Genomic DNA, 13,211 nt, shown 5'->3' on the forward strand with positions numbered 1-13,211 from the left:
GGATTAAGAAGACTAAGAAGGGAATAAATCAGTAAAACCCCTTAACCTTGTGCCAGGCGGGTAGTTAATCACCTTAACTATGAACAATCATGCTTAAGTTACATAATCTTTACTTAGGATAATCTCCTTCAGTTATTTCCTTATAGCTTAACAGAACAGTAGAGTAGTTACCTTGGAATGGAGATAACAAACACCCTAACCTTTGGGATAGAATGGATAGGATTAAAATCAAATGGTATAAATACAGATGTAACAGGAGAATAAAGAGAGAACCTGGCTAGAACCTGGCTAGGCTGCTGATCAACTGAACACTGTCTCCGCGTCATTCCTTCTTCGTGGACTCTGTCCACACCTCTGGAAACCCCTGGACCTGCTGGCATTGGACCCCAACAGAGACACCCTAAGGATGTGTTTCGAGGGGGTTTGGACTGAAAGGTCCCCATGACCAGAGGGAAGGACCACCGGGAAGTTGGGAAGGAAAAAGGAGCATCCTCCTTTTCCCTCAATCAACCTGTAGAGAGAGCAAGAGCCTAGAGAAAGTTCTGAGGTTGTCACCCTGAGACACCTTTCCTGTGGAGTAGAAGAGAATCCCTAGCCAGGCACTTGGGCTTTCATAGAATGTAGAATGTGTAGCCAAGTAGATGGGAAACTCTGTAGACTCTAATGCCCCTCCAGGTCACAGGGAGCAAGAGAAAAAAAAAAAGAGAGAGTGTTGGGCCGCCGAAGCTGGTTTGGCTCAGTGGATAGAGCGTCAGCCTGAGGACTCAAGGGTCCCGGCTTCGATTCCGGTCAAGGGCATGTACCTTGGTTGCAGGCACATCCCCAGTAGGAGATGTGCAGGAGGCAGCTGATGGATCTCTCATCGATGTTTCTAACTCTCTTATCTCTCTCTCTTCCTCTCTGTAAAAATTAATAAAAATATATTTTTTTTAAAAAAGAGAGTGTTGGGAAAGTCCCTGGAGCCTACCGGTGGAAGGGAAGTGATGAGATCCCCACATGTCCTGGTTTGGCAGGGTTCGAGAGAGGGTCCAGAGATAGCCAATCAACTAAGAACTGTACCACTGAGCAGAGCCAGAGCAGGAGTCAGAAGCTCGGGGTTAGGTTTGAGAATCATCCACGCTCCCATACACCTCTTCCAGGTTTCAGCACCAAAAATGAAAAATCAGACAGAGGCCGAAAATCAGGACTACAGGCTTTATTAGAGGAGAAGGACCTGCCGGGCTGTCTTGAAAAGGGAGAACAGCAGCTCATGCAGAGGTGGGCACTCCTTTTGAAGGGCAGAATGGGAAGGGGTGGGAGTTTAGTGTACTTGGAACACACTGATTGGTGGCTTACTGTATGGTCCATATAGGAACAAGGGCTTAGGGTATTTGGCAGGTGTGGATTGGTGGTCCAATGTATAGACCATATATGGTACATGGTTAGTCACTTAGGTATATCCAGGCTGCAGGCTACGTCATACTCTGCCTACTAGTTGAAGGAAGAAAGGCTCTATTAGGAGGTGCCTGTGTCTTTCTTGGAAAAGAATGCTGCTACTTTGTAAATGAATCAGGAATTGTCAAAGAGCATTAAGTCTCTCCGGGACAGGATTGACCAAAGTCAATATAATCAGCTAGAAGGTGGGTTATGCCATCTTTGGCTCACTTACTCCATGCCTCTTCCCACTATTAGGCCCACTGGTATTTATTCTTCTAATTTTGCTCTTTTGCTGTTTTAGTAGGGTTTTTTGGTACAATAACCATAAGATTGGAGAAATCTATTTGGCCTTGAATTCAGAACCTAGAGACACCTATGTCACCAGAATCTTTGAGACCCCAGGTAGATGCCCCTGATGACACCCCCTCTCAGCAGAAGGTAGCTACGGAAGACGGACCCTCGCCCCCTGACCTTGCCTGGACTCTCAATTTTTTTGCTATTACCAAAAGCCTGGAAAACGTCCCCTCTCAGCAGGAAGTAGTTATGGAAGACGGACCCTCGCCCCTGACCTTGCCCAGACTCTCAGTTTTTTTTACTATTACCAAAAGCCTGGAATGATAGACCCAACTGGTGGGTGGAGTATGACATATTTCTGCAGCCCAGAAATACCTGAGTGACTAACCATGTACCTTGGACCACCAATCCACACCTGCCAAATACTCTAAGCCCTTGTCCTATATAGACAATGCAGTAAGCCACCAATCAGTGTGTGCTGAGTGCACTAAGCCCCCACCCCTTCCCATTCCGCCCTTCAAAAGGTGAGCCCACCCCTGCACATGCTGCTGTCCTCCCCTTGTGAGACAGCCCGGCAGGTCCTTCTCCTCTAATAAAGCCTTAGTCCTGGTTTCCGGCCTCTGTCTGATCTTTCACCTAGTTATGGGATGATAGAAATAGCAGTGGGGAAATGATAAAGGCAGAAATAGAATATTGGTTATCTGCTAGAATTGTAAGAAATATTAATCATGCTCTGTTAACTGTGATTGTTTTTGTTCTTATCAAAAAAGGCATTTTGCAACCTGGCTGGGAGTTGAACATGGGACCTGGGAGCTCACCTGCAAATGCAGCCCATCCTCTCCATCCAGGTGGTGCCTATTATCATAAAAAGATTAACTTTGTTGCAGGAACAGGAGGTCCTAGTCCTTTGAAGACCCCCAGCCCTTTGCATACTAGTGGGCCTTTGAAAATCTCCAGCTATATTACCTGTAAACTGCATACACTTTTGCCTACTTCCCATGTAATTTTTGCTTTCCTAACCAATGTAAATAGCCAGCTTATGGTCTGGTGGAGAGCAGATTTTTGTGGATGACTTGCTGCTCTCCCCGCTGCCAATGATATTAGAATAAACATTTATATAGGATTCAATCCTCTCTCTGCTTAATTAGCCTAAGTAGTGACAGTAGCACAGACCCATTGATTTTTTTGGTTACACTTTCAGGGTGCTTTCACAATTTCAATGTAAAAGAAATTTTAATCTATAGTTATATTCTAGGTAGCTTGTGTTTCAGGGTTTGGAAGCCTATGAAATATGTTGTGAAGTGAATTTTTTTATTTCCATATTTAAGGTAGAAATGGGTATGGCTGTTTGTGTGTGTCTAACAACTGCTTATATAAATACAATTTAAAGATGCTTTAGGTGAAAAAGAGAAAATGTATTTGATTAAGCAGACATTTATCAATTTCAAAAAACATTTTCATTACTTTGCACTTTTGTTGTCTTTTCATAAAAACATAGAGGTGAGGAAACAAAATGTAGAGGCCAGATTTTTGTTTTTTATATGTATTAGTTAGGACAGTGTCTCAGGGTCTGAGCCATTCTAAATATCATTACTAAATAATATTCTTGCTAAATGTTAAAATGTAGCAGAGTATTTTGCAGATACAGATGTCTATATAACAGAATGAGCTTCACAGGAATCCAAACCCAAAGAAGAATCCAATGCAAATAAAAATTGTTTTGGGTTCACTCAGTGAGATAGACCACCAACTCAGAATTTAAATTTATGAGCCTTTATTAAGCTGGCCAGCTGACTACAGTTACAGCATTCTGCTGAAGCAACAGCAGAACTGCAGCGCTGACTGCAAGAGTTACATTTTATTATTAAACTAGAGGCCCGGTGCACAAAAATGTGTGCACTCGGGAGGGAAAGGAGGAGGTCCATCAGCCCAGCCTGTGCCCTCTCACAGTCTGGGACCCCTCAGGAGATAACGACCTGCTGTCTTAGGCCTGCTCCCAGGTGGCAAAGAGCAGGCCTGATCCCTAGGTGCAGCCCCTGCTCGGGCTCAGGGCAGCTCCGATTGGGGAGTTGGGGCGCCGTCCCCTGTCATGCACAGAGCAGGGCGATCAGGAGGTTGTGATGCCACCCTCAGTCATGCTCAAGGTAGGGCCGATTTGGGGTTGGGGCACCGCCCCCTGTTACACTCAAGGCAGGGTCGATTGGGAGTTTGTGGCGCCACCCCCTATCATGCACAGACCAGGGCCAATCAGAGGGTTGAGGCACTGCGCCCTGTCACGCAAAGAGCAGGGTCAATCAGGGGGTTGGAGAGAACCCCTTGTCACTCACAGAGTAGGACTGATAGGGGAGTTGGGGCACCGCCCGTTGCACACAGAGCAGGGCAGATCAGGGGGTTGAGGCGCTGCCCTCTATAACCAACAGAGCAGGGCCGATCAGAGGGTTGGGGTGCCACCACTCTCACACACAGGGCAGGGACCATGGGGAGGTTATGGCTCTCCCCCGTCATACACAGAGCAGGGCCCGTGGGGTGGAGGGGTTGGAGCGCCACACCCTGTCACACACAGGGCAGGCCAATCAGGAGGCTGGGGCACCACACCCTGTCACACACAGAGCCGCAGGGCGATCGGGGGTTTGGGGAGCTCCCCCCTATCAGGAACAGAGCAGGGCTGATCAGGGAGTTGGGGTGCCTTCCCCTGTCGTGAACAGAGCAGGGCGGATAGGGAGGTTGTGTCCCCGCCCACTGTCACACACAGAGCCGCAGGGCCATCAGGGGATTTGGGCGCTGCCCCGTCACACTGATCCTTGTGCCGAGAAGCCTCGCAGCTCTGCTGATCCCGGTGCTGGGATGAATATTACCCTTTTACTATATAGGATAGAGGCCTGGTGCATGGGTGGGTGCAGCTCAGAGACCGGCAGCAGCAGGCGGGGAACGTTGGAGTCCTCTGTCACTGAACCAAGTCTCATGTTAGTTTCAAGATGCCTGGCTGCTGGCTGTCATCTTGGCTGGCAGTTAATTTGCATATCGCCCTGATTAGCCAATGGGAAGGGTAGCGGTCGTACGCCAATTACCATGTTTCTCTTTTATTAGATAGGATTACCCTTCTTATGAAACCAGGAGTATAAAGAAACAATATCTACTTCCCCATACCCCTTCCCCATACCCCTTCCTTATTAGACATGAAAGATTTAACCCATTGTATGCCATAGCGTCTGTAGACGCAAGCGGCAGACCTTCCCTCCACACCATGCGAACCTATAAAAATAAATGTTTTCTGGTCACCAAGGTGGCGGAGCAGCTTCCCCAGCAGCCACAGAGATGCAGATCTTTGTGAACCCAGTGACATCATTGAGACTGTCAAAGCTAAAATCTAAGACAAGGAGAGCATCCCGCCTGATCAGCAGCATCTGATTTTTGTGGACAAACAGCTAGAGGATTGTTGCATTCTCTCAGACTACAATATTCAGAAAGAGTCCACCCTGCACTTTTTCTGAGGGGTGGCATCATCAAACCCTCACTCCACCAGCTCAAAGTACAACTGCAACAAGATGATCTGCCGCAAGTGTTACACCTACCTGCACCCCGATGCTGTTAGCTGTTAACTGTTGTAAGAAGAAGTGTGGCCACACCAATAACCTGCACCCCAAGAAGAAGGTTAAATACGGCCCCTCCATGAACTCCTTGGATCCACAGGGCAGCCTTATACCTGAACCCTGTGATGCTGGGGCCTCAATACATTTTATCTTTTGTTAACTGGAAAAAGAAATGTTTTCCCTAAATGGCAATCCTGACCAAATTTAGAATCATTTTTTTGTGAGAATTTTCAGCTGAAAATATACAAGAACACCGAATTGTAATATATTTATTTGTATAATATTCATTGCAATTGATTTTTTAAATTAAATTTTAAATATTATGGCATGTGGGGATGGTCTTCGTTTGGAAGCATGGCAGTTAACTAGTTAGGTTCTGTTAGATCTGAACAAATAATTGAATCAACACCCTCTCCCCTTGGAACTGACCTTTAGACTTCACAACCAATATTTCCTTTTGCTAAGACCACACTCCACTTGCTAAGAAACATTCCATTTATTAAGACCATTATCTCTCCCCTCAGGACCCTCCCAGAGAATTCACCCAGAAAAAGCCCGCCTAGAGTTCTTTAAAATCTCTGACTCCCAGGGCTGGGTTTTGGCACCAAATGTTAGGGTTGCCAAAGAAGGGACCCATGAGACCAAAAGGTGTAAAGAATTATGAATTTATTAGGTCACCTAGGAATCCAGATGGGCTGTGGGCCAAAATGGCACCAACACCCATCTCCAGGTCCAGAAAAGCAGCAAAACTATACAAGTGATGCTGTGGCAGTCTCAGGACCAGCTTTTTATGACCCAAGTCTCTCATCAGGATTGCTTCACCAACCAGTCTCTCAGGAAAATCATGTTGCTGCAATCCCTTGCTCAAACCAGGAGAAATCTATAGTGTTCCAGTCTACCACAATCAAAATCTATCCCCCTATCATCTTGACATCCCTCCTAATCAGGAAGTAACTATGGAAGATATGACCTCATCTCTATTCCATAAAACAAAAAGGTTGGATTGTTAGGTCTGATCAAATAAGTGAATCAATGTATCTCCTTTGGACACTGACCGTTAGGCCACTTCACAATCTACATCCCCTTTTAATTAGACCACATTCCAATTCACTAAGACCACATTCCACTTGCTAAGACATTATCCTTCCCTTCCAGCCTTCCTAAGATCCGTACCTGCTCCAAGAATGCTCTGCCCAGAAAAATCTCACCTAAAATTCTTTAAAATCTCTGATGCCCTGTTCTCCGATGCTGGCTCCATTTTGGGGCTCCAGATGGCCTAATCTAATCTAATCTAATCTAATCTAATCTAAAAAAAGTTAAACATGCAAATTGACCATATCTCTGCAACACACAAGCCATACCCACATGCCAATCAGTAGCAAATATGCAAATTAACCCAAACAAGATAATGGTGGCCACAATGCTGGAGTGATTAGGAGGCTTGGGTTTCCCCTAGCAATGGAGGAAGCAAAGCTTCCCGCCTGCCCTCTTGGCCCTGAGCTCCGATCACGGTTACAAAGTTTCAATTATAGAAGATAAATAAATCCCAGATACCTGCTTCCAGCCCACGGATGTGGCCAGCCTAAAAACAGCCATCAGCCCCTCACCCATGGTGGCCAGACACCCCGGTGGGGAACCCCACCCTGATGGGCATGTGGACATCCTGAAAACAACCATCAGCCCCTCACCCAGGCTGGACAGGCACCCCAGTGGGAACCGCCACCTTGAAGTGGCTGTGGCCAGCCTGAAAATGGCCCTCAGCCCCTCACCCAGGTTGGCCACACCATCATGGGGTTAGGGACCTCACTAGGGGTCTTGGCCAGCCTGCAAACAGCCATCAGCCCCTCACCAGGGTTGGCCACACCATCATGGGATTAGGAACCTCTATGGGGGTCTTGGCCAGCCTGCAAACAGCCATCAGCCCCTCAACCAGGCTGGCCAGGTAGCCCATTGGGGAGTCCCCCCATAAAGGGCTGTGGTCAGCCTACAAACAGCCATCAACCCCTCACCCAGGATGACCACATCCCCATGGGGTGAGTGTACCAACGGGGGGGCTTGACAAGCCTGCAAACAGCCATCATCCCTTCACCAAGGCTGGGAAGGCACCCCAGTGGGACCCCTACCCTGATCCAGGACACCCTTCAGGGCAAACCAGCGGCCCCCACTCATGCACTGGGCCTCTATCCTATATAATAAAAGGATAATATCCAAATTGACCCTAACAGCAGAATGACTGGGAATGATTGGTCACTATCACACACACTGACTACCAGGGTTATATGCTCAATACAGGAGCTGTTCCTGGTGGTCAGTGTGCTCCCACAGGGGAAGCTCTGCTCAGCCACAAGCCAGGCTTATGGCTGCCAGCACAGTGGTGGTAGCGGAAGCCTCTCCCACTTTCTCAGCAGTGCTAAAGATGTTTGACTGCAGCTTAGGCCTGTTCCTTACTGGCAAGTGGACATCCCCCGAGGGCTCCAGGCTGCCAGGAGGATGTGACTGCAGGCGTATTCCTGATCCACTGGGGAGTGGGCCTAAACCAGCAGGTGGACAGCCCTTGAGGGGTCACAGACTGAGGGAGGGCACAGGCCAGGTTAAGGAATCTCCCCCAAGTGTACAAACTTTTGTGCACCGGGCCTCTAATAAATTCATAATTCTTTAGCCCTTTTAGCCTCTTGACCCTAACAGGTACCTGCTAATCTTTCTCACCTACTAGATCATGATATTCTCATTATAAGCTGTGATAATGAAGTTGGTGTTTTGTTGGAGACATACTGATAGTCTTCTATAATATAAGCTTTAATACTTATTTTTTCTGTTTATATCCATACTAGAGACCCGGTGCACAAAAATTTGTGCACTCGGGGGGGTGGGTAGGGGGGGCTCAGCCTGGCCAGTGACCTCTCACAGTCTGGGACCCCCCAAGGGATGACCACCTGCTGGCTAAGGCCCGCTTCCCAGGGGATTGGGCCAATGCTGTGAGACATCCCTTTGGCAGCCTGGGAGCCCTTGGAGGATGTCCACGTGCCAGTGGGGTGCAGGCTTAAGCTGCAGTTGGACAACCTTAGCGCTGCTGAGGCAGCGGGGGAGGCTTCCGCAACCACCGCCGTGCTGGCAGCCATCAGCTGGCTTGTGGCTGAGCAGAGCTCCCCCTGTGGGAGTGCACTGACCACCAGGGGGCAGCTCCTGCATTGAGCATCTGCCCCCTGGTGGTCAGTGTGTTATATAGTGACCAGTAATTCCCAGTCATTCTGCCGTTAGGGTCAATTTTCATATTACCCTTTTATTATACAGGATAGAGGCTTGGTGTATGGGTGGGGGCCGGCTGGTTTGCCTGAAGGGTGTCCTGGATCAGGGTACGGGTACCCCTGGGTTCCTGGCCAGTTTGGGTGAGAGGCTGATTGCTGTTTACAGTCTGGCCAAACCCCCCATTGGGGACCCTCACCCCATGGAATTGTGGCCAGCCTGTATGAGGGGCTGAGGGCTGTTTTAGGCTGGCCACAGCCCCTTCAGAGTGGGATTCCCTACTGAGGTTCCCAGCCAGCCTGGGTGAGGAGCTGATGGCCATTTTAAGGCAGGCCACGACCCCTGGTGACCCAAGCTCCCAGCCTCTTGTTTTTATTTTTATTTTTTTTTCAGCAGGTATCTGGGAATTATTTATCTTTTATAATTGAAACTTTGTAGCCTTGAGCAGAGCCCAGTACTGACCAGGCAGGTGGAAAGCTTGGCTTCCTCCAATACTGGTGGCAACCCAAGCTTCCTGATTGCTGCAGCTCCGCAGTCGCCCCCATCTTTGTGAGGGAGTAGTGATTAATTTACATTACTCTTTTATTAGAACTAGAGGCCTGGTGCACAAAAACTTGTGCACTCGGAGGAGAAGAGGAGTTCCCTCAGCCCGGCCTCAGCCCTCTCGCAGTATGGGATCCCTTGGGAGATAACGACCTGCTGGCTTAGGCCTGCTCCCGGGTGGCAGAGGGCAGGCCCAATCCCTAGGTGCAGCCCCTGGTCGGACTCAGAGGAGGGCTGCTAGGGGAGTTGGGGCGCCGCCTCCTGTCATACACAGAGCAGGGTGGATCGGGAGATTGCAATGCCACCCCTAGTCACGCTCAGGGTAGGGCCGATTGGGGGGTTGGGGCACTGCCCCCTGTCACACTCAAGGCAGGGTAGATAGGGAGGTTGCGGCACCACCCTGTCATGCACAGAACAGGGATGATCAGGGGGTTGGGGTGCTGCCCCCTGTCACATCCAGAGCAGGGCCCATCAGGGAGGTTGGGGCTCCGTACCCTGTCACGCACAGAGCAGGGCCAATCAGGGGGTTGAGGAGCTCCCCCCTGTCACTCACTATGCAGGGTGGATCAGGGGATTTGGGCGCCACCCTCTATCACCCACAGAGCAGGGCCGATCCGGGGGTTGGGGCACCACACCCTGTCACACTGATCCCAGTGCCGGAAAACCTCGCTGCTCCGCTGATCCCGGTGCTTGGAGAAATATTACCCTTTTACTATATAGGATAGAGGCCTAGTGCACGGGTGGGGGCCAACTGGTTTGCCCTGAAGGGTGTCCTGGATCAGGGTAGGGGTCCCTACTGGGGGGCCTGGCCAGCCTGGGTGAGTGGCTGAGGGATGTTTTCAGACTGGCCACACCCTATTCAGGGTCAGGGGGGTCCCTGCTGGTGTGCCTGACCAGCCTGAGTAAGGGGCTGATGGCTGTTTGGAGTTTGGTCACAGCCCCTTCAGTGTGGGGGGTCCCCACTGGGGTGCCTGGCCAGTCTGGGTGAGGGGCTGAGGGCCGTTTGCAGGCTGGCCACAGCCCCTTCACTGCAAGCTCAGAGGCCGGCAAGCCAGGCAGGGAATGTTGGAGTCCTCTGTCACTGAAGCACGCAAGCCTCCTGTTTGCTTCAAGCTGCCTGACTGCCAGCTTCCATCTTGGTTGGCAGTTAATTTGCATATCGCCCTGATTAGCCAATGGGAAGGGTAGCAGAGGTACAGCTAATTACCATGTTTCTCTATTATTAGATAGGATAGTTTTACTTGATTATTTGTTAATATATTATTGTGCCTAATTTATATTATATGAATTTATTAAATTTTTATTCTCTATAATAAAAGACTAAGTGACTGTCCAACAGTCCACTATGACGCGCAATGGCCACCAGGGTGCAGATCCTCAATGCAGGAGCTGCTGGGCTGTGGTGACTTGGCAGTGGCAGTTCTCAGGTGTCGCATCCTGGAACCAGAGAGGAGGAAGCCTATTTCCAAGGTACATCATCTGAGAACCACCTTTTCACAATTTGGGCCTCGGGGGATGTCAGAGAGCCAGTTTAAGCCCTATCTCTGCAGGCCAGGGCAAGGGATCCCACCTGCTGGAGGGACCCTGCTCGCTCATCAAAGGCCCTTCAAGCCATGGTGACACCCCAGGTGAAGCTGGCCAGGGAGTGACCGTGGAAGGTTGGCTCCAGGGCATGTCCAGCCCATCTCGCTCAGTCCCACCCTGCTAGGCACCTTTAATTAATTTCCTTTCAATATGAACAAATCCATGCACCGGGGCACTAGTAAGTATTCTACAATAAAAGCATAGTATGCAAATTGTCCCCTCACCCGGGAATTCATCTGTGAGTTTGACCAGGGGGCAGTATGGCCAGAGAAAGGGAGGGAGTCCCCAGGTGGCAGCCACTAGGGACCCTACCAGTTCACAAAATTGTGTGCACTGGGCCTCTAAAATAAATAAATAAATAAATAATAGAAGCCTGGTGCACAAAACTCATGCACAGAGGGGCTGGTTCCCTCAGCCCAGCCTGCACCCACTCCAATCTAGGCCCAATCCCAATCTGGGACCGCTGACCCCTAACCATTCACCTGCCTGCCTGCCTGATTGCCCCTCACTCCGCTGTCTGCGTGATCACCCCCAACTGCCCTCTCCTGAAGGCCTGATCTCATTCCCAACTGCCCTCCTCTTCCAGCCAAATTGGTTCCGATTGGTCAATTTCTATGCCAGTCAGCTTCAAAAGCTCAGCCTCCTAGGCAGCCATTGGCTCCTAACATTCACCCAGAGTTGGTTCTGATTGGTCAGTTTCTATGCCAGTTGACATTGCTGGGCCTATCAACAGGATCGAATCAGAAAGGTGGGGCTGATCAGGAGCCCCAGCGGAGTCTTGGAGAGAAATGGAGGTATAGATGTTGGCCAGGCCAGGAGAGAAAAGCAAGTTCTGATCAATGGCTTCCATAGAGGCTATGGATCAGACAGTGCCTCTCTCTGCAGGCCTCTCTTTGGGCCTGATCCGAAGCCCCGTAGGCAGTCAGCGCTGGGTTGGGGCACCTGAAATGACCCGTCAATGCTGGGTTGCCACTGACTTCCGGTATGGTCGAGCCTTTGGTCCTTATGACCCTGGCTTTTTATTACATAGACTAGGGGCCCCGGTGCATTAAATTCACGGACTGGGTGTGTGTGTGGGGGGGAATGTCCCTCAGCCCAGCCTGCCCCCTCTCACATACTGGGAGCCCTAAGGCGTTAACCCCCATCACCCTCCAATCGCAGGATCAGTCCCTTGCCCAGGCCTGACGCCTCTGCAGCTGCAGGGACCCCACGATCGTGGGCTTCACTTTAGGCCCAGGCAAGGGACCCCTAGCTCCTGGGACTGCCAGTTTGACCGTGCCCAGCTCCCATCGCTGGATCCACCCCTACTTCCTGCTATCACTGGCCAGGGTGGAAAAGGCACCTGATTCTCTGATCATGGCTGAGGAGGCCTTTGCCCTGCCCCCCAACTCTTAGCTCCCCCTTGGGTTTCTGATCACTGTCAGTGGCAGGGGGCTTCTTCCTGCTTTCCCTTCGCCTCCCTGCATTGTGCCTACATATGCAAATTAACCACCATCTTGTTGGCAGTTAATTTGCATATAGCCCTGATTAGCCAATGAAAAGGGTAGCGTCATACGCCAATTACCATTTTTCTCTTTTATTAGTGTAGATATGTATATGAAAAAAAATGTAGTTTATATAAAGTTTAGTACTACCCACTGAAGTCTCAGAATGTACCCCTGTTAATAAGGGAAAACTACAGTATATAACAAAAGCCATAGAACAATGAGCAGGATTAGAATCTAATATAAAAAGAGACAAATATAAATTTTACCAAGGTTAATAAAAATGTTTACATTAGACTCAACCTGATTATTTAAGTAAGTACAGAAAGAATAGTGATTGACTACATATACTTTTGGTGGAAACTTGTAATCAAGATACCAAGTCAATCTTCTCAGGTTTACCTGAATCAATGCATAAATAACAAAAATATGACATAAAAAAATCCTTAATAACATAGTCAATATTTCCACTTGTGTCCTATTAGAATAGGAGTGAGCAGGAGGCTTGGGTTGCCCCTGGTGATGAAGGAAGCCAAGCTTCTACCTGCCCTCGCTGGCACTGGGTTCCACTCAAGGCTATACATTTCAATTACAGAAGATAAATAAGTCCCAGATACCTTCTTCCAGCCCGCCCTGGCCTTTGCTCAAGGAGGGGCTGGAAAAAAAAGAAAAAAAAGAGAGAGGCTGGGAGCTTGAGTCACTGGGGGGCATGGCCAGCCTGAAAACAGCCATCAGACCCTCACCCAGGCTGGCCAGGCACCCCAGCAGGGACCCCCACTTTGAAGGGCGTGTGGCCAGCCTGAAAACCACCCTCAGCCCCTCACACAAGCTGGGTACACCCCCGTGGGGTGAGGATCCCCACTGGGGGGCTTGGCCAGCCTGCAAACACCTATCAGAAAAACAAATTATGAACAACAAATACGCATCTATCAAGAAGTGAATCTAAGAATCAAGTGAATAAATAATCTGATGAACAGAATGAACTGGTGATTATAATAGAACCAGGGACATAGAAAGGGAATGGACTGACTATTCTTGGGAGGAAAGGGGTGTGGGA

This window comes from Myotis davidii, unplaced genomic scaffold (genome assembly GCF_000327345.1).
Source record: "Myotis davidii unplaced genomic scaffold, ASM32734v1 scaffold836, whole genome shotgun sequence".
NCBI lineage: Eukaryota > Metazoa > Chordata > Mammalia > Chiroptera > Vespertilionidae > Myotis > Myotis davidii.